At 39.2% G+C, this 22,083-nt stretch overlaps 1 non-coding gene across 1 annotated transcript; it reads right to left on the bottom strand.

Annotated features, from left to right (window-relative positions):
• Positions 1-11,750: 11,750 nt before the first annotated feature.
• Positions 11,751-11,857, bottom strand: LOC117278311 (small nucleolar RNA R71). The gene has a single exon (XR_004508686.1). It is a non-coding gene; the product is annotated as a small nucleolar RNA R71 (small nucleolar RNA).
• Positions 11,858-22,083: the final 10,226 nt, after the last annotated feature.

Here is a 22,083-nt window from a genome sequence, read left to right as displayed (position 1 = left end):
AGGCTCTATTAATTTTGATAAATCTCTATGTGATTCTGGTGCCTCAATTAACTTAATGCCTCTATCTATTTATAGGAAACTAAAGAAGGAGATTTGAGAGATAAGGTTAGTGCCAATATCTTTGCAGCTGGCAGACCAAACGACTCTAATACCCGAGGGGATAGTGGAAGATGTTTTAGTTTGGGTAGATAATTTGTATTTCCTGTAGACTTTATAGTGGTGAATACGGAGGAGAAGAAAGAGGTCCCCCTCATCTTAGGAAGACCATTATTAGCAATGGGTAGAGCAATATTATATATACACGAGAGAAAGCTCATGCTTAGAGTGGGTGAGGAGACTGTTACTTTCGAGATGAATGTAGAAACGGGGGTGAAAAAGGAGAAGCTAGCTGCAAGTGTTGAGTGGAAAGTGAAGGGCTCAAAAGAGAAGGATGCGGCGAGTAAGAAGATAAGTGTGGGGTGCACCCCAAAAAGGTTGAGAAGAAGCTATCGACATGTATGTGCACATTAGTTCGGGCACGAGGAATGGAGCCCGACTTTGACTCAGACCCCCGACTAGATGTACAAGGAAGTTTCCTTTACCTTATGCTTTTTAATTTTGTATCGTGGGGACATACCACAACTTAAAGTATGGGGTGGGGGATAATTGTATGTTGTATGTATATGTTTTAGTTTTGTTAGTTGTAGTAGTTGGAAAATAAAAAACAACAATAAAAATTAAAAAAAATTGATTTTTCCCGATGATGGATATCATTCGACAGGTTTCTCGAGGGATTAAAGTCGAAAGAAAAAGACAAAAAGATTTTCTTTTGTTAGGTAGTGTATTAATTCTCCCTTGGTTTTTCTTTGTGCCACGGTTCTTTTTCAAGGGTTTTGTTTGACCCGGGTGTAGTTAGTTTTTGTGTTGTAGAATAGTAGGAAACCTTGTGTTGTTATTTGAATGGAAGGCAATATCTCTTAACTTTATTATGCCTTGAGAATAGTGAGTGTTTTAGTTGTGACGCTTAGGCTCAGGTTTTGACTCTTGTATATGTACCGTAAATTGTATGATCTTAACTTTGCTTAGCTGCTTTGACTAGAGTGCCTTGATAGTCTAATCTTGAGTGAGTTATGTGCCATGTGTGTGTGAGGTTTTGTGTTATTCTATGCATTGCATTTGATTTCTAGAACTTGCCCCGTGTGTTTGCAAAGTGAAATGGTAGTTTTGTTCAGTCTTGGAAGTGATTTCGGCATTTCTTTGTCTACCCAGTTATATGCTTTTACCCAACTAATTATTATGTATCGTAATTAACCCCTTTGAGCATGCAATCTTGTTTCTTTGGAAACCACATTACAAGACTTACCCATTTGTTCGAATTGACTATCTATTTGAACCTTGTACCTATCGTGAGCACTTGAATTTGGTATGAAATTTGTAACAGTTAAAGTGTGGGGTGGTTGGTTTGGCTTTTTAGTGGAACTAATGAAATAAGAAGAAAGGTGCACTGTATTGAAAAAGTAAGAGCCACTTGAATTGAAAAAGAAAAAAAAATAGTTATATTGTTGTGCAAAATATTCTTTGATAGTGGTAACTTGATGTAATTGTGCTTAAAGAAGCAGGGAGTTAATGTATATTGATTGTGAAGGTGGATTTTTGGTTCGACATAAGTGTGGGGTTTTGAACAATGAAATGTATGTATTAAAGTACTTAGGGAGGTGTAGTCACTCTTATATCTAAATGTATCCCACCTATATCACAGCCTACATTACAACCAAATAAAGTCCTACTTGATCCTTGACTGAATGAGCTTGATTAGTAGAGTAGTACACTACGGGCAAGCCTATGGTACGTCTTTTGTGGCATATGAATGTTGTTTCCTAGGGTGAGTGAAATATTTCTATCTTGAGTTCCTATTTGTTCTTAAATTCGATTGTGTGCGGAACAACTCTCTATTGTTGTGTGAGGGCACTAAATTCATGAAAGAAAGGTAATGCTTGACCTCTGTGTTAGAGTAAGTGAGCGGGTTGTGAAAAATGTGTGGTGCTTTTGAGTAAAATTTTGAGGCTAGGATGTTACGGTATTGTGCTTAATCTGTTTTAAATATTCTTGGTGTGATGAGTTATGAGAGTTGTTTAATAAGGTCGTGTCTATGTGAAGTGTAGTTTGATTGCTCGAGGACGAGCATGGGTTTAAGTGTGGGGTGTTGATGGAAGGCTATAATCTCGTATTTTAGTCACTTATTGCACTCTAATTTACTGCATTTTTATTGTGTTTGAGCTTTAATCGCTAGTGTTTTGTACTTATTGCGTGTTTATGCCTTATAGGAGTGATTCCAAGTGATGTAGATGTTATAGAATGAATTCGAGTGATTTGGATCTTTGAAGTCTGAGTAGAAGCCCAAAGGATCAAGTCGGGATCGTGTTCGGGGGTCGAGGACCAAATCTGGACGTCAAAAAGCAAGGAAAAATATGTACTTTAAGAAACCTCCACAGCCGCAGCGCATGGGGCACCGCGCTTGTACAAAATTCCTACTGCTTTTCATAACTAGCTCTCTAAAGTTCCCCACTAATGCCCTGCATGGCGCGTCGCCCCATGCGCACCGTCTGTGCAAATTTTATAGAGTAGTTGTCCTATTTCGCGTAGGAAAAGGTGATTTCGTTTGGGCCTGACCCTACTTGGTATAAATACAAGGGAAAATATTATTTTTGGGACTTTTAACACATATTCGACCTAAGGAGGCTAAGGAGGAGTTGGAAAAGCAAAAGCACAAGGATTTCATTATTCTTTCCTCACTCAAGACACGAGTTTGGATCGTTTTATGTTTTCCTTTACTTTAAACATATTTATGATGAATTTCTCCATATCTATGGAGTGATTCCCCTTTAGGGTTTGATGGATTTGGTGTATTGATATTTGTTTGTGGATTATAACTCTAGTTTTATGTATTGAATCATTTTGGATGATTTAATTGTTGCGTCTATATTCATATGTTCATGTAATCGAGAGAGGCATAACTTGTAATATCTTTGCACTATCTTGTTAGTCGAGTTCATTAATTCTTCTTAGTAATCAAAAGAGGCTAGTTGAATCATTGATTAAACCTAGTTAGGAGGATAACCGAGAGAGGTTCTCCTAAAGACCAATCCATTACACATTCTTGCATATCTTCACAGAGCTTAAATTGGTTCATATTGAGAGATTGAAACTTAATCGAGAGAGGAGTTTCTACTAAACAATTGTACTGATAATTAAGTGAATTCGAGACTCACTTAAACATTAGAAGTGAATTATCTAGAGTTAAATCCCATACAATTATCTTGCACCTATCCTATCAAAACCCTATTTTCTCCCATTGATATCTTCCTTTGCTTAGTCCTTGCTTCGATTGTCATTAGTCAATTAGCCCTAGATTCTTAGTTAATTTTAGCATTAGTCATATAAATCTAAATTGTTGATCATCTTGGATAGCAATCTAGCTACAAACTATGATAATACTGTTTAACTCCAATTCTTGTGGATACGATATTATTTTATACTATATTCGACTAGCGAGCATATTTAAGTGTGTGTTTTGCGGTCGTCACCAAGCACAAGTGAAGTAATAGAAAAGTATCACCAAGAACCACTACCGAGGCACCGCCTCGTACTCTCAAATCATAAAACAATTCACAATCTTTCCTTATATCACTGCGTGAGCCTTGCATTTAGTTTTGAAAAATCATTTTTCCCGAAATAGCTTCCCACGTTTTAGCCCACCTTATCTCACCGCGTGGCTTCAAGTAGTTCCCATACTATCAACACGCGTATCAAGCCCCACCTTATCTCACTGCATGCGTTTCAACCCCAAATCCTTATACCACCGCATGCGTATCGATATCACAACGTATCACAAATCGTACCTGAAGTGCCCAATATCACAACTTGCTAAAGAAGTCAACAATAATTGTGTTTTCACAATAGATAGCGCATGGCTCAAGCACAATATGCACAAGAGTCTCAACAATAACAACCAAAAGTGAATAACGCAACAAGAATAATATTTCACACTTGCCTCGATGCGAATCACGACCTTTATAACTCAATACCAATTTCAACAATAAGATATTCCAAGAATAACAACTTGAAGTAAAGAATTCAATGGTTAAATAATGCATAAAGAATAGAGGAAACAATAACTACAGCTAAACATGTAGAGCAATTAACAAGTAAGAGATAAGACAAGTAGAGCATGTGAAGATAGACTAATGATGGTGAATATAACATATTACGGTAACTCAATTAAAGGCATGGAAGGAATCTACACAGCTAAAACCAGGCAATTACCACATTTAGCCTGTGTACACATTCGTCACCTTGTGTACACGGCTTCCACACATCATAATTAACACAATACAACACCAATCCTAAGGGGTAATTCCCCCATACAAAGTTAGGCAAGATACTTACCTTAAAACACGCTAACTCAATCCACTAGTAAGCCTTTCTCTCGATTATCCAACTCCGAACGGCTCGAATCTAGCCAAAACAACTTCATACCGTAAATATAAACTATAGGAAACTATTCCGAACAATAAAGTTAATGATCTTTAAAGAGAAATAAAAAGTCAACTCAAAAAGTCAACCCCTGGCTTGCATCTCGGAACCCGACCAAAATTACAAAAATCGAACACCCATTCGATAACGAGTCCAACTATACAAAAATTACTCAAATCCGACCTCAAATCGCCTTACAAATCCCCAAAATTTAGTCTAAGAAATTTTAACAATTTTTCAACAAATTTCCGACTCAAATCACTAATTAAATCATGAAAATAACAATGGATATGTAATATAGCCAAAACCAAGTTCGAATCTCTTACCCCGATGATTTCCTCAAAATTCTCTCGAAATATCACCACAAACCGAGCTACCTAGGTCCAAAAATGAAAACTGAAATCAAACCCTCGAAGACCCCTATTTCTGCCCAACGATTTCGCATCTGCGGTCATAGGGTCACATTTGCGACGCCGCACCGGCGGATAATCTTTCGCAGGTGCAGTTTCTACTAATCTCAGAGGATTCTACTTCTGCAGACCAAACGCGGATCTACGCTTCCACTCCTGCAGACATAGGAGCGCTTCTGCACACACATTTCTGCGGACGATGTCCGCATCTGTGATCCCAGGCCTTCCTTGCCATATCTGCATCTGCGACCAATAGCCTCACACCTGTGAGCTCGCAGATGTTGAAAGAACCTCGCATCTACGATTCCTACCTGGCCCAAAACCCCTCGCGTCTGCGATCAGCCTCACGCATCTCCGTGTCCGTACATGCGGCCGGTTCTCCGCAGGTGCGATGACACCAGAACAACAGTGGTTCAGCAATGCACTAACAGTCCAAAATTGTTCTGGATTCAATCTGAATCTCACTCGGGGCCCCCGGGACCCGTCCGAATATACCAACAAGTTGCAAAACACTTAACGGACCTACTCGAGGCCAAAAATCACTTCAAACAACATCGATTCTATGAATCACATCCCAATTCAAGCCTATTGAAACTATGAACTTCCGAATTCCAAAACTAATGCCGATTAATAATAAAACAACTCCGATTGACTTCAAATTTTTCACACAAGTCATAAATGACATGACAGACATGTTCCCACTTCCAGAGTCAGAATCCAACCCAGATATCAATAAATTAAACTCGCGGTCAAACTTTCCAACCATCCCAACCTTCAACTTTCTAACTTTTGCCAATTCAAGCCGAAACGACCTACGGACCTCCAAATCAACATCCATACACAATACTAAGTCCAAAATCACCATACAGAGCTATCGGAATCGTCAAAACTCCATTCCAAAGTCATATACACAGAAGTCAAACTTTGGTCAACTCTTTCAACTTAAAGCTCCAACTTAGAGACTATGTGTCCCATTTCACTCCGAAACCCACCCGAACCTAAACCAAACACCCCCGGCAAATCACATAACCATAATGCAACATAAAGGAGGCAATAAATAGGGATCAATGCTAAAATACTCAAAATGACCGGTCGGATCGTTACATCCTCCCCCTCTTAAAACAAACGTTCATCCTCGAACGAGTATAGAGACATACCCGAAGTGGTGAAAAGATGAGGATAACGGCTACGCATATCATGCTCGGTCTCCCAAGTCGCCTTCTCTACTGGTTGACCCCTCCACTGAACCTTCAAAAAGCAATGTTCTTCGACCTCAACTTTCGCACATGCGTGTCCAAAATGGCCACCGACTCCTCAACATAAGACAAATCCTTGTCCAACTGGACTGAGCTAAAATCCAACATATGAGACGGATCACCATGATACTTCCGGAGCATAGAGACATGGAATACTGGATTAGTTGTAGCTAGACTAGATGGCAGTGCAAGCTTGTAGGCCACCTCACCAATCCTCTCAAGAATCTGAAAAGGTCCGATATACCTAGGGCTCAACTTGCCCTTCTTCCCGAATCTCATAACACCCTTCATGGGCAAAACTCGGAGCAAGACCCGCTCCTCAACTATCAATGCAATGCAGCAAGCCTTCTGATCCACATAACTCTTCTGCCTCGATTGGGCTGTACCAAGCCGATCTTAAATCAATTTAACCTTTTATAAAGCATCCCGAACCAAGTTAGTACCCAATAGCCTAGCCCCTACCTGGCTTAAACCAACCCACCGGAGATTGACACCGCCTTCCACACAAGGCCTTATACGAAGCCATTTGAATGCTCGATTGGTAGTTGTTGTTGTAGGCAAACTCCACAAGCGGTAAGAATTGATCCCAAGAACTGTCAAACTCCATCACACATGCATGAACCATATCCTCTAATATCTGAATAGTGCGCTTGGACTGTCCGTCCATCTGAGGGTGGAATGTTGTACTCAACTCAACTCGTGTGCCCAACTCACATTGTACGGCCTTCTAGAATCGTGATGTAAAATGTGTACCCCGGTCAGATATGATAGATACCGGCACGCCATGATGTCGGACAATCTCTCAAATATAGACCTGAGCCAGCTGCTCTGAAGAATAAGTAGTCACCACTGGAATGAAGTGAGCCAACTTGGTCAGCCTATCAACGATCACCCATACTACATCAAACTTCTTTTGAGTCCGTGGGAGCCCAACAACAAAATCCATGGTAACCCACTCCCATTTTCACTCAGGAATCTCTAGTCTCTGAAGCAATCCACCTGGCCGTTGATGCTTATACTTCACCTGCTGACAATTTGGGCACCAAACTACATATTCCACTATGTTTTTCTTCATCCTCCTCTACCAATAGTGCTGCCTCAAGTCCTGGTATATCTTAGTGGGACCTGGATGAATGGAGTACCGCAAACTGTGGGCCTCCTGAAGAATCAACTCATGCAAACCATCTATATTGGGCATACATAGCCGACCCTGCATCCGTAACACACCGTCATCCCTAATAGTAACCTCCTTGGCATCACCGTGCTGAACCGTGTCTTTGAGGACAAGCAAATAGGGGTCGTCATACTAACGCTCTATGATATGATCATATAGAGAAGACCGAGAAACCACACAAGCCAAAACTTGACTCGGCTCCGAATTATCCAATCTAACAAACTGGTTGGCCAAGGCCTGAACATCCAATGCTAATGGCCTCTATGCTGCCGGTAGATATGCTAAACTACCCAAGCTCTCCGCCTTTCGATTCAAAGCATCGGCCACCACATTGGCCTTTCTAGGATGATATAGAATGGTGATATTTTACTCTTTAAGAAACTCTAACCATTTCCGCTGCCGCAAGTTAAGTTCCTTCTGTTTGAACAAATGTTGTAGACTCTGGTGGTCAGTATAGACCTCACAAGGGACACTGTACAAATAGTGCTTCCAAATCTTCAAGGCATGAACAATATCTTCTAACTCAAGGTTGTGGACATGATAATTCTTCTCATGTACTTTCAACAATCTAGACGCGTAGGCAATCAACCTACCGTCCTGCATCAACACCGCGCCGAGGGCAGCACATAACACATCACAGTACACAGTGTAAGACCCCGAACCCGTAGGCAACAACAACAATGGGGCTGTAGTCAAAGCAGTCTTGAGCTTTTGAAAGCTCTCCTCGCACTCCTCGATCCATCTGAATGGAGCAACCTTTTGGATTAATCCGACCAGAGGAGTAGCAATAGATGAGAAACCCTCTATGAAACGATGGTAATTCCCTACCAAACGAAGAAAATTCCGGATCTCAGTAGCTGAAGATGGTCTAGGCCAACTCTACACTGCTTCAGTCTTCTTCAGATCTACCTTGATCCCCTTACTTGACACCACATGCCCAGAAAACGCCATTGAATTAAGCCAGAATTCACACTTTGAAAATTTTGCATACAAGTTCTTTTCTCTCAAGGTCTACAACACAATCCTTAGGTGCTGCTGATGATCCTCCCGGATCCAGGAGTACACCAAGGTGTCATCAATAAACACAATGAAGAATGAATCAAGATAGGGTTGAAATACACTGTTCATCAAGTGCATGAATGTTGCTGGGGCATTGGTCAGCCCAAAATACATCACAGGGAACTCGTAATGACCATACCGAGTCCTGAAGGTAGTCTTCAAAGTATCTGGATCCCGAATCTTCAACTGATGATAGCCTAACTGCAAATCAACTTTTGAGAACACTCTAGCACCCTGTAGCTGATCAAATAGGTCATCCATGAGTGGCAATGCATACATGTTCTTCACTGTAACCTTGTTCAACTGTCGATAATCAATACACATGCACATAGAACCATCCTTCTTGTTTACAAACAAGACTGGAGCACCCCAAGGTGACACACTGGGCCGAATAAAGCCCTTATCAAGCAACTCTTGCAACTGCTCCTTTAACTACTTCAACTCCGCTAGGGCCATATGATATGGTAGAATAGAAATGGGTTGAGTGCCCGACAACAAATCAATACCAAAATCAATATCCCTATCGGGCGCATGCTCGGAAGATCCACCAGAAATACATCTGGATAGTCTCTCACTACCGAAACTGACTCAACAGTAGTACTATCAACACAGACATCTCTCACAAAGTCTAGATATGCCTCACACCCCTCCCCAACAATCCGTTGTGCCTTAAGGAAGGACACCACCCTGCTAGAAACATAATCCAAAGTACCCCTCCACTCCAACCGTGGCAACCGTGTCATAGCTAATGTCACCGTCTTGGCGTGACAATCCAGGATAGCATGATAGGGTGACAACCAGTCCCATGCCCATAATAACATCAAAATCTACCATACTGAATAATAATAGATCAACTCTGGTCTCAAAGCCACCAAGAAAAACTAAGCACGACCGATACACACAGTCAACAATAATGGAATCTCCCACAAGCGTGGACACTTAAATAGGAGAACTCAAGGAATCACGGGATATACCCAAATACGGAGCAAAGTAAGATGATACATAGGAATAAGTGGAGCCTAGATCAAATAAGATTAATGCATCTCTATGACAAACCGGAACAATACCTGTGATGACTGAGTCTGATGCAACTGCCTCCGTCGTAGTCGGAAGAGCATAACATTTGGCCTGGCCTCCCCCTCTAGGGCGACCCCTACCCACCCAACCTCCACCTCTAGCTGGCTGTGCAGGTGGAGTGACCACAGGTGTGGTAACCACGGCCTGAGAAGTCCGGCGACCTTGTGGAATATGTGGAGCCTGAGTAGTTTGTCGAAGTGCACCCCTCTTGAGTCTAGTGCAGTCCTTGACCATATAACGAGTATCACCACACTCAAAACAAGCTCTCGAAGGACGTGGCTGCTGAGACTTGTGATGGTAGGCTATAATCTTGTATTTTAGCAGCTTATTGCTCTCCAATTATCTGCACTTTATTCGTTTTGATCTTTAATTGATAGTGTTTTGCACTTATTATGTGTTTTATGCCTTGTAGGAGTGATTCCGAGCTATGTAGATGTTATGGAATGCATTTTAGTGGTTTGGAGCTTTGAAGTCTGAGTAAAATCTCAAGGGATTAAGCTGGGATCGTGTTCGGGGGTCGAGGACGAAGTTTGGACGTCAAAAAGCAAGAAATATCCGTACTCTAAGAAATCCCTACTGGGGTGGCGCGTGGGGTACCACACTTGTGCATTTCTCTACTGCCTGTCAGAACCAACTCTCTGGATTTCCCCACTAATTCCGTGCATGGCGTGTCGCCCCATGCATGTCTGTGCAATTTTTACAGAGTAATTTTCTTATTTCGGCTAGGAGAAGGTGATTTCATTTGGGCCCAAACCCTTCCTATACTTTAATTTTATTTGTGATGAATTGTTCCATATCTATGGAGTAGTTTCCTTTAGGGTTTGATGGATTTATTGTATTGATGATTGTTTGTGGATTATAACTCTAGTTTTATGTATTGATACGTTGTTGAATGATTTAATTGTTGCATCTATATCATTTGTTCATGTAATCGAGAGAGGCATAACTTGTGATATCTCTGCATTCTATTGTTGGTTGAGTTCATTAATTCTTCTTAGTAATAAAAAGAGGCTAGTTGAATCATTGATTAGACCTAGTTAGGAGGATATTCGAGAGAGGTTCTCCTAAAGACCAATCCACTACGCATTCTTGCATATCTTCACGTGCTTAAATTGGTTCATCTTGTGAGGTTAAAACTTAATCGAGAGAGGAGTTTTTGCTGAACGTTTGAACTAATAATTGAGTGAATTCGAGAGACTCACTTGAGCATTAGAAGTGAAATATCTAGAGTTAGATCCCGAACAATTATCTTTCACCTTTCCTATCAAAACCCTATATCTCCACTGATAACTTTATTTGCTTATTCCTTGTTGTGATAGTCATTAGTCAATAACTTTAGATTCTTAGTTAATTTTAGTTATTCATCATATAAATCTCAATTGTTGATTCTCCTGGATAGCAATCAAGCTAGAAATTATGAAAATATTATTTAACTCCAATCCCTATGGATATGATATTATACTATACTATATTTGACTAGCGAGCATAATTTAAGTGTGTGTTTTGAGCTCGTCAAATTTTGGCGTCGTTGCCGGACATTGGCAATCAATAGTGTTTGAAATAGTTTGTAGTGCTAATTCAGGAATATTTCTTTTATTTTTATTTTAGTTTTATGTTTTTACGTTTGGTGTTCTTGAAGTGTGCGTAGGTTACAGGTTTAGGGTAGTGCATGACTAGAACTTTTGCGAAGGAAGTGCTACCATACGAGCTAGAAATTGAAAAACAATTGCAACAACTGAAGAAGGAAAGAAATCTCACTGAGACAATAGAAAAGGTTGGGCAATCCTCAACCAAAGAACTTGTGGCTTTAAACGGTGAAGATAATGTGGATTTGGATGCGAGAGAAGTAGCCCAACGAAGAGAACAAGCTGCACGGGATGCTCAACCCTTGCCTGGGAGACCACTTGGTGATTATGCTAGACCGGTATACAATCAAGGTTTATCAAGTGTTAGACCACCTCTAATTGCAGCAAACAATTTCGAGTTAAAGCAAGGGTTGCTTCAAACCCTCCAGAATTGATGTGTCTTCACAGGGAAGCCAAACAAAGATCCAAACACACATCAATGGACTTCGGGGAGATTATGAACACATTTCAATACAATGGTGTGTCACAAGATGCAGTGTATCTAAGGGCATTCCCCTTTTCTCTTAAAGATGATGCAAAGCAGTGGCTTCGAAGCTTACCCACGAGATCAATTAGAACATGAGAGGAGATGACAAGAAAATTTATTGATAAATATTTCTCCTCAACTAAAACGGGCAAGTTTAGAAGAGAAATCCATAACTTCTGCCAAAAAGAGAATGAAACTGTTTTTGAAGCATGGGAGAGGTTTAAGGAGATTGTTAGAAAGTGTCAACATAGTAGAATTGAACTATGGATGCAAATCCAGGACTTTTGGGATGGATTGACACCGGCCTCATGTAGAACATTGAGCAATGCAGCTGCAGGTCCGTTGGTGAATAAGACTCCAATGGAGATAGTCACAATTCTTGACGAGTTATCTGAAGATGAAAATCAGTGGCCCTCTAAGAGCTGAAAGAATAAGATCAACTGTTGTTCACCAGGTTGATGCTAACACATCTATGCAGGTACAACTTGATCCTATGGCCAAATAGATAAGGAAGCTAACCTTAGGTCCAATATAGAGTGAGTCTAACGCAACTTGTGATATATGTGGAAGAGGACACCATACTCATGAGTGTAAAGCCTCTACTGAGGAAGTAAATAATGTGGGAAACTACAATTTTAATACAATAGGTCGGAGGCACCCCGATTTTTCATGGAGTTCACCTGGGGGTACCGCGAGTGCATGGAAACAAAATAACTCTAAACCCGAGAAGGAGCTCCAACATTCCAAAATCAACAGAGGCAGCAATTTCAGCCTCAACAGCCCATTCAGTCTGTCATAGAAGATCTCATGAAGGCCTTCATTCTAAAAACTAATGAGAGGCTTGAGACTCATAGAGCAGCTATACGGAAACATGGAGCAGCTATCAAAGAAATATGTACTGGTTTTCAAAACTTGTAAACTTACCATTCACAGAAGTGCTCTCACAAATGCTTGCTTATGCCAAATTCTTTAAAGAGATCATTACAAAGAAGATGAAAATAGAGGAGATCTCGGTGGTCAAGCTTACAGAGCATTGCAGTGGTATATCGCAAAATAAACTCCCACAAAAGTGTGGAGATGCAGGGAGTTTTACTATACCTTGCTCATTAGGAACTATAAATTTTGACAAGTCTTTATGTGATTCTGGTGCCTCAATTAACTTAATGCCTCTATCTATTTACAGGAAACTGGAGAAGGAGATTGGAGAGATAAGGTCGGTGCCAATATCTTTGTAGCCAGCAAACCAAACAACCTTAAGAATGTGATTTAGTTAGGTGTTACAATTGTTTTATGGCCTAAATTTATGTCCAAGAAGAAGAGTATTGGATCCCAAGAGACATCCTTTGAAGAAGTCCTAATCAATCCACTTTTGGACCATTCTGGCACCTAAAATGTGTCCAAACTTGCAACCCAATTAGTCCTACATGAAGTCACGTTTTTATAATATAAAAAGTACTTACTTAATATCAAAGAAGGGTAAAACAGTTGTGCTAGAAGTTGAGTGCAAGTTGGTGCCAAGTTGCTTGCAAATTTCCTTTAAGATTTCCAAAATTTTCAAGATTCTATCCAAGATTGGTTTTGGAATTTCAAGATCCTATCCTAAGGTACTTGGACTTTTTGTCCAAAGTAGTTAGGACTTTCTTTCTTTTCCAAGATTTCTATGATTTCCAGGATTGGTTTTGGACTTTCAAGATCCTATCCTAAGGTAGTTGGACTTTTTGTCCAAAGTAGTTAGGACTTTCTTTCTTTGTTTTTGTGGTAGAATTTCGTGACTCCCTCTCTATATAAAGGGGTATCTTCTTTGTTTTTAGGGTAGTTATGATAAACAATATCAACAAAAATTGTGAGATTTTTCTTGCACTCTTGTGTGTGGCTACTCTTGGATTTATTCTTCAACCTTCAAGAATCAACTTAAGGTGGTAAGATTAAACCCTTTTTGAAATCTTAGATCACTTCTACTTATTCAAGAAAGGTGATAAGTTTAAGCTTATTGTTGTTCTTGTTATTCTAAAGGGTTGGGTTTCACAATCTATCTCTTGTTTTTAATTCTCTACCAAAGGTGATTAGTTCTTCGTTAGCTAATTGTTGTTGCTAGGATTCAACTTCAAGAATAGACTTCTTGAATTCAAGAAAGAATATATCTTTAATGTCACGACCCAAACCGATGGGCAATGACGAGTGCCCGGGTCCTACCTGTCGAACACCCCTAAGCACGCGTCTAAGATATAAACATGAATTAAGGGCAGGTCATAAATAACATCTGTCATTAAACTGCTGAATCACGTGAATAACGTTCGTGAGGAAAACATGTCCAAAATATATATATACATATACATGCGGAATACGATAGGGCGAGCCGACAAGGCTGCTATAGACAACTATATATCCAAAACTAGAAGCCGACAAGGCCACATACTATCCAACTATACATGACTGTCTACAGACCTCTAATAGAGTGTACAACGATATGAAGGATGGGACCGGGCCCCGTCGTACCCATATCTACATACCAAAAATAGCATACAAAAACTAGTAACAGCTCCAGATCAAGTGGAGCACACCAACTCTCGCTGATCGAAGATCCTAAAAAGGGGGACCGTCAGCCTGTCTACCTATACCTGCGGCATGAAACGTAGGCCCCAAGGAATAGGAGCGTCAGTACGAATAATGTACCGAGTATGTAAGGCATGAAAATCAAAACATAAAAGACATAAAAGAAACATGGAGTAAAGGAACCCGCCTGTAAGTATAAATAACTTTGTGAATCCTGAAATATTTATAAAGTCATGCATGTGCGTATAAAAGTTGTATCATGCATAGGTATATGTGTACATAACATCATCAAGCCTCTGAGGGCATCCCATCATATCATCTCGGCCTCTGTGGGCAAAATCATCAACGTATACCAACTCATCAGGTGGTGGTGCGTATATAACACCGTAACCTTTTCCCATATCCCATATACATATAATATATGCATATATAACGGCATCTGGTCATGGGTCAATGTAAATGTATAAATGAATTAAATGCATAAGAAGTAAGTTAATAAGATCTCTCGGAATGTCATAAGATCAATATGCCTTCGGATAAACTTTATCAACTTACGTATTTTCTGAGACCCATGAAAAGACGATATAATAATAGGACACATGAGGAATTAATAACATAGGCACCCCTAGTACTTCTATGAATAGAGTCATTTATGAAAGTTGCGCGTTTTCTCATTTCGTTGTATCATATGGATCACGCCAAAATGAAAGAAGGGATAGCCTTAACATACCTGAGCCGATTCTCTTGACAATCCCTCTAATACACGTTAATCGCGACAAAACACGTAACGATGAGATCAATGTAGGAAAAATCTGTATGATATTCCTAAGAAAGGTTATACCAGGCTCCCTTAGAATTGCAAATCACGTTGCTATTACATTATGTAGTCTCGTAAGAATTTTGTTGTAGCTTCATCTGTTACTTGTAGATATAAATATCTCTCTTTAATCAATTAGAAAGGTTCCTTATCATAGTAGTTGTGGGCCCCACTTGATAAGGATTACTTTTACCAACATCTCCTAAATGTTCCACATAGCCACCTAAGCCAATGAGTCATTGTTTGGTCTTAACAACTAAACTCCTTGCTGCCACATTGGGGGTGATGTTCCCACCAAATAATTATCCACCAATTTCCAATTGATTTATTAATTTCTCACTCAAAGTAATAATTAACCCATTACCAACATAATTAGGTAATATCTTAATTTACTTAAAATACTAATCACTTTTAACATACCTTATACACCTTACTATCATGGTCATGTGGTACCTTGTATGGCACTAGTCCATAAATACCGGGTATTATAGCTTGGACCGTATTTTATCCCAAATTGACAAACTTCAACGAATACTCATTCTTTGATTTGTTTACCCTTTAATCTTCACGGCACACACTTATCACTTGTTACAAATAACATAAATACTTATAACCTCAAAAATAATCTCATTCCTGAGCTTACGTTGATTAACTTACGGCGAAACTTTAACGTACGAAATGTGGGATGTAAGATTTAATTTCTGTCTTCTTTTTTGTTTCCCTAATTTCGTTTAGCTTCCACACATTTCTTGATTTTGTTATTTTTGTTCAGTAAATTCTTGAATCCCCTATCATGTTGTTATCAGAGGAGAACAAGGAGGTCCCCCTCATCCTAGGAAGACCATTCTTAGCGACAGGTAGAGATATACTAGATATACATGAGAGGAAACTCATGCTTAGTGTGGGCGAGGAGACGGTGACTTTTGATATGAATGTAGAAAAGGGGGCACAAAAGAAAAAACCATCTGCACGTGTTGAATGGAAAGTGAAGGGCTGAAAAGAGAAGGCTGCATTGAGTGAGAAAGATAAGTGTGGGGTGTACCCCAAAAAGGTTGAGAAGAAATTGTCTGCATGGATGTGCACATTAGTTCGAAGGCGAGGAATGGATCCCGATTTCGACTCAGACCTAGACTAGATGTTCAGGGAAGTTTCCTTTACCTTATGCTTCTTAATTATGTGTCATGGGGACATGCCACAACTTAAAGTGTGGGGTGGGGGATAATTGTATGTTGTATGTATATGTGTTAGTTTTGTTAGTTGTAGTAGTTGGAAAATTGAAAAAACCATAAATATTGAAAAAAATTCGATTTTCCCCGACGATGGATATCATTCGATGGGTTTCTTGAGGGATTAAAGTCGAAAGAAAAAGACAAAAAAATTTTCTTTTGTTAGGTAGTGTATTATTTCCCCCTTGGTTTTTCTTTGTGCCGCGGTGCTTTTCCAAGGGTTTAGTTTGAACCGGGTATAGTTAGTTTTTATTTTTGTAAGTAGTAGGAAAACGTGTGCTATGAATTGAATGAAAGGCTGTATCTCTTTACTTTATTATGCCTTGAGAATAGTCAGTGCTTTAGTTGTGACTCTTAGGCTCAGTTTTTGACTCTTGTATAAGTACCTTAAATTGTAGGATTTTAACTTTGCTTAACTGCTTTGACTAGAGTGTCTTGATGAATCCGATCCTAAGTGAGTTACGTGCCATGTGTGTGAGAGGGTTTTGTGTTATTTTGTGCATTGCATTTGATGTCTAGAACTTGCCCTGTGTGTTTTCAAAGCAAAATAGTAGTTTTATTTAGTCTTGGAAGTGATCTAGGCATTTCTTTGTTGAGCCAGTTATATGCTTTTACCCACCTAATTATTATGTATCTTAGTTAACCCCGTTGGCCCAGTAATCCTGTTTCTTTGGCAACCACAGCACAGTAGCCTTACCCATTTGTTTGAATTGACCATCTATTTGAACCTTTTACCTCTCGTGAGCACTTGAATTTGATATGAACTTTGCAAAAGTGGAAGTGTGGGGTGGTTGATTTGGTTTTTGAGTGGAACTAATGAAATAAGGAGAAAGGTGCACTGCGTTGAAAAAAGCAAGAGCCACTTGAATTAGAAAAGAAAAGAAAAATAAAAATAGTTGTATTGTTGTGAAAAAATATTCCTCGATAGTGGTAACTCTTGATGTATTTGTGCTTAAAGAATTTGGCAGTTGACGTATATTGATGTGAAGGTGGGGTTATGGTTTGACATAAGCGTGGGGTTTTGAATTGTTAATTGTATATATTAAAAGTGTTTAGGGAGATGTAGCCACTTTTATATCTAAATGTATCCTACCTTTCAACCCAAACCGATGGGGCACGACGGGCACTCGGTGCCTTACTCAACTGAGTACCAACATTACATATCCTTCTTATCGTACTATCATTGGCAAATGGGCCAAACTGGCCGTCATGAGCTAACCAGAATAAACATAAGGGAATACTCAATATAAGACGACCCAATCTAATATAAAAACTTATACATGTGACATACGGGCCTATAAGGCCAAAATGATTACTCGTACACTGAACATAGGCCGATAAGGCCATAAATTTTTTCATATACATGACATCTATCTACAAGCCTCTAAGAGTACATAAATATCATAAAGGTCGGGATAGAGCCCCGCCATACTAATCAACACATGTCCTAATCATACTGACCAAATAGCAACTCCGGAGCCAATGGAGCGCACCAACTGTCATGACCCAAACTGATGGGCCGCAATGGGCATCCGGTACCTTACTCAATCGAGTACCAACGTAATGTATATTTCGTATGACGACCCAACATGATATTGAAATTTATGCATGTGACATACGGGCCTATAAGGCCTACATGATCATTTGTACTCTTAAAACATAGGCCGACAAGGTCATACAATCTTTCATATACATGACATATGTCTACAAGCCTCTAAGAAGACATAAACGTCATAAGGCCGAGACAGGGCCCCGACATACCAATCAATACTTGTCCAATGCATACTAACAAAATAGGCAATTCCGGAGTAAATGGAGGGCACCAACATCTTCTGCTGAGCTGATAGCCTACTTGGAGGACTCTCGACCTATCTATTGGGACCTGCGGGCATGAAACGCAGCATCCCCAAGCAAAAGGGATGTCAGTACAAATAATGTACCGAGTATGTAAGGAATGCAAATAAGTAAATAATAGACATGAGAAACATGGAATAAAAGACTCAACGTGTAAATCTAAATAACTTTGAGAATCAATAATGTTTACAATGCCATGCATATGCGTATAAATGTGATACCATGCATAGATATATGCGTACATAACATCAGCAAGCCTTTGAGGGCATCCCATCATATCATCTCGGCCACTGTGGGCAAATCATCAATGTATACCAGCTGATCAGGTGGTGGTGCGTATATAACACCGTAACCTTTTCCCATATCTCATATACATATAATATACACGTATATAATGCCATCTGATCATGGGTCAATGTACATGTATAAATGAATGAAATGTATATGAAATACGTTAATAAGATTTCTCAGAATGTCATAAGATCAATATACCTTTGATTAATATCATGAAATAAACTTTATCAGTTTACGTATTTTCTGAGACCCATGAACAAATGATAAAAAAATAGGACACACGGGGAATCTAGAACATAGGCACTTCTAGTACTTCTATGAATAGAGTCATTTATGAAAGTCGTGCATTTGCTCGTTTTGTTTGTACCGTATTGATCATGCCAAAAGAAAGAAGGGATAGCCTTAACATACTTGAGCCGATTCTCTTGACAATCCTTCTAATACATGTCAATTGTGACAAAACACGTAACGGCAGATCGAAATAGTGAAAAATCCGTATGATATTCTTGAGAAAGATTGTACGGTGCTCTCTTAGAATCGTATTTTTAGCTACTGTAGCATTATAAGGGTTCATAAGAATTCCCATTGAGAAAGAGAATTCCATCCATCAGAGTATCCAACGTTTCTGGTCTTTGCAAGAAATGTTATCAAATAAGAAACCAAAGTACTCTAAATTACATACGGGCTGGTCCTATTATCAAATAAGAAACCATACAAGCAACGTTGCTCGTCCTATTCTCTAAATTACATTCCCAAATAAGAAACCAACCAAGGTAGTTATCCAAAGGACTCTTACATGTAATCAAGGAAACTTATGTCTTTTGACTCATCATAAATTGGTGCCACTTTGGCTTGGCTTAATGCCATGTGGCAGCCCCAAAAAAATTCTTATCCACTTAATCCTACTTAATACCACAATTATCCCCACCATTAATCAATTATCCACATAATTAAGAATTATCTCGAATTACTTAAAATATAACTCACTTTTAACACACTTTATACACCTTACTATCATGGTCATGTGGTACCTTGTATGGCACTAGTCCATAAATACGGGGTATTATAGCTTGGACCGTATTTTATCTCAAAATGTCAAACTTCGCCGAAATTCATTTTCTTCGATTTGCTTACTCTTTCACCTTCATAAATTTACTTATCACTTGCTTGAAATAGCATAATACTAATAATCTCAAAATAATCTCATTCCAGAGCTTGCGTCGATTAACTTACGACGAAACTTTAACATACGAAAATGCGGGATGTAACATCTCATTTCCGAGCTTATATCAATTTTCTTGTGGCATATTTCCACGTATGAAAACATGGGGTGTAACACTAACACCTTCCAATGAGCTGATAGCCTACTTGGAGGACTCTCAACCTGTCTAATGGGACCTGCGATCATAAAACACAGTGTCCCCAGGCAAAAGGGACGTCAGTACAAATAATGTACCGAGTATCTAAGGAATGAAAATTAGTAAGTAATAGGCATAAGAGAAGCATTGAGTAAAAGACTCAACATGTAAGCCCGAATAACTCTGCGAATCATTTCATATTTATAATGTCATGCATATGCGTATAAATGTCATACCATGCATAGGTATATGCGTTCATAACATCATCAAGCCTCTTAGGGCATCCCATCAGATCATCTCGGCCACTGTGGAAAAATCATCAACGTATACCGGCTGATCAGGTGGTGGTGCGTATATAACGCTATAACCTTTTTTCATATCCCATATACATATAATATATGCGTATATAACGCCATATGGTCATGAGTCAATTATGCAATGCATGAGAAGTACGTCAATAAAATCTCTCGGAATGTCATAAGACCATTATGCCTCTGATCAATGACATGAAATAAACTTTATCAACTTACGTATTTTCTGAGACCCATGAACAGATGATAGAATAATAGGACACATGGGGAATCAAGAACATAAGCATCTTTAGCATTTCTATGAATAGAGTCATTTATGGAAGTTGCGTATTTTGCTCGTAAATTGCGACGAAACACGTAACGGCGGATCGAAGTAGGGGAGAATCCGTATGATATTCTTGAGAAATATTGTAAGGCCCCGTAAAATTTTTGCAAAAGAAAATAATGTTTTGCAAGCTCGCCGCGGCTCAGACCTTTTGGGTTGAACAATGTACCGAAAAGTAAAGGAAAATATTTGGCGGAAAAGTGCATTTCTGCGGTCCACTATGTGACCGCAGAATCACTCTGCGGACCGCATAATGACCACAGAGTGAGGCAGTTAATTGGGTCAGTTGGAAGACTATGAGACCGCATAACTGTTATGTGGTGCACTATGCGACTACATAACAGCTTCAGCGGTCGCATATGCGACCGCATAACAGTTATGCGGACCGCATAGTGACCGTAAACTCAGGCAGATTTTTTGTCATTTTGGACACCAATTATGTGACCGATATACGGTCCGCATAACCATTATGCGGTCGCATATGCGACCGCTGAACCTGTTTCGGAGCTTCATTTTTGGGTTTTTAAAACCTGACCCTACTTCGTCAAATACACATTTTGGGCCATTTTTGATATATAATCTGACATTTTAGAGTGAGAGAGAGTGCCCTAGAGTGAGAAGGTGTTCTTCAATAATTGTTCTTCAATTCTTGCTCAAGTTTTGGAAGATTAAGAAGGAAAGCTCACTAGGTCTTCATCTTAGAGGTAAGAATTTACACCCTAAACCCTAATTTTGAAATTATCTGAAAATGGTTTATTAGCAAGATAAATATTGGGCATGAGAGTTGATTATTTTACATGCATATGATATCAAGGGGTGTAGGAAGATTGTTGAACTAAGCATGGTAAAGATTGGGTTGTGGGATAATGGAATCCTCCATAAAAGGACCTTGAAACCTTGTGCACACCTAGTGTTTGATAAAATGCTCAAATGAGCTAGAACCATGATCATCTTCCTAATTTTGATTCAATTTGTTATATTTCTAAAATAGATTAAAGTTGCTAAGAATTCCGGAATGTTTTAGAATTTTAGGAAGCTCAATTGAGGTGTGTTGGCTAAACTCTTCTCTTAGAATTGAATCCCACAATATTCATGTAACTTATGTAAGTCCCGAGTGATTCATTATGAAATTGGCTATTCAGAGTAAGATTGGGTTGAAAGATATATGTTCAACAAGCATCCCGAATGCTCTATTCATATTATGTTACCAATTGAGGATGTGTTAAAATATGGGTTGTACATTAATAATGTTTCGACTTTAAGTCAAGTTCAAATAAATGCTATTATGCTAAATTTTGTGAAATATCTCTATGTGCATTAGACTCTAAATTGCTCACATGTGTACTACACACTTTGATTTGAATTTTGTTTCTTGTTGATGATGAAGATGATATTTGAAATTGATAAGGTGAGCATGAAATACTGAATATGGCCAACATGCCAAGAATGATCTTATAATTATGGCCACTAGTGCCAATGAAATAAAAAGATGTGAAAGTATTATAAAATGCGACGATTGATATAAAAAGGTTGATGTCTCATCGGGTCATGATCGGACACTATGCCGCACACATGGTGGTGATTGTGCTGGAAATTGTAGTTGAAATTATGATTGTGGTCGATGTCCCTAATGGATAGCCTAGCCGATCGAGTTGTGATCGGACTCCGTACTGGTAATACGGTGGTACTGGTATTGTGGGCAATGGTAAATTGATACTAAATATCTCCCAATGTGAGATATGGAA

The sequence above is a fragment of the Nicotiana tomentosiformis genome, chromosome 2 (assembly GCF_000390325.3).
Source record: "Nicotiana tomentosiformis chromosome 2, ASM39032v3, whole genome shotgun sequence".
NCBI lineage: Eukaryota > Viridiplantae > Streptophyta > Magnoliopsida > Solanales > Solanaceae > Nicotiana > Nicotiana tomentosiformis.
The sequence above is the reverse complement of the archived record's forward strand: the minus strand, read 5'-3'. Positions and strand labels throughout refer to the sequence as shown.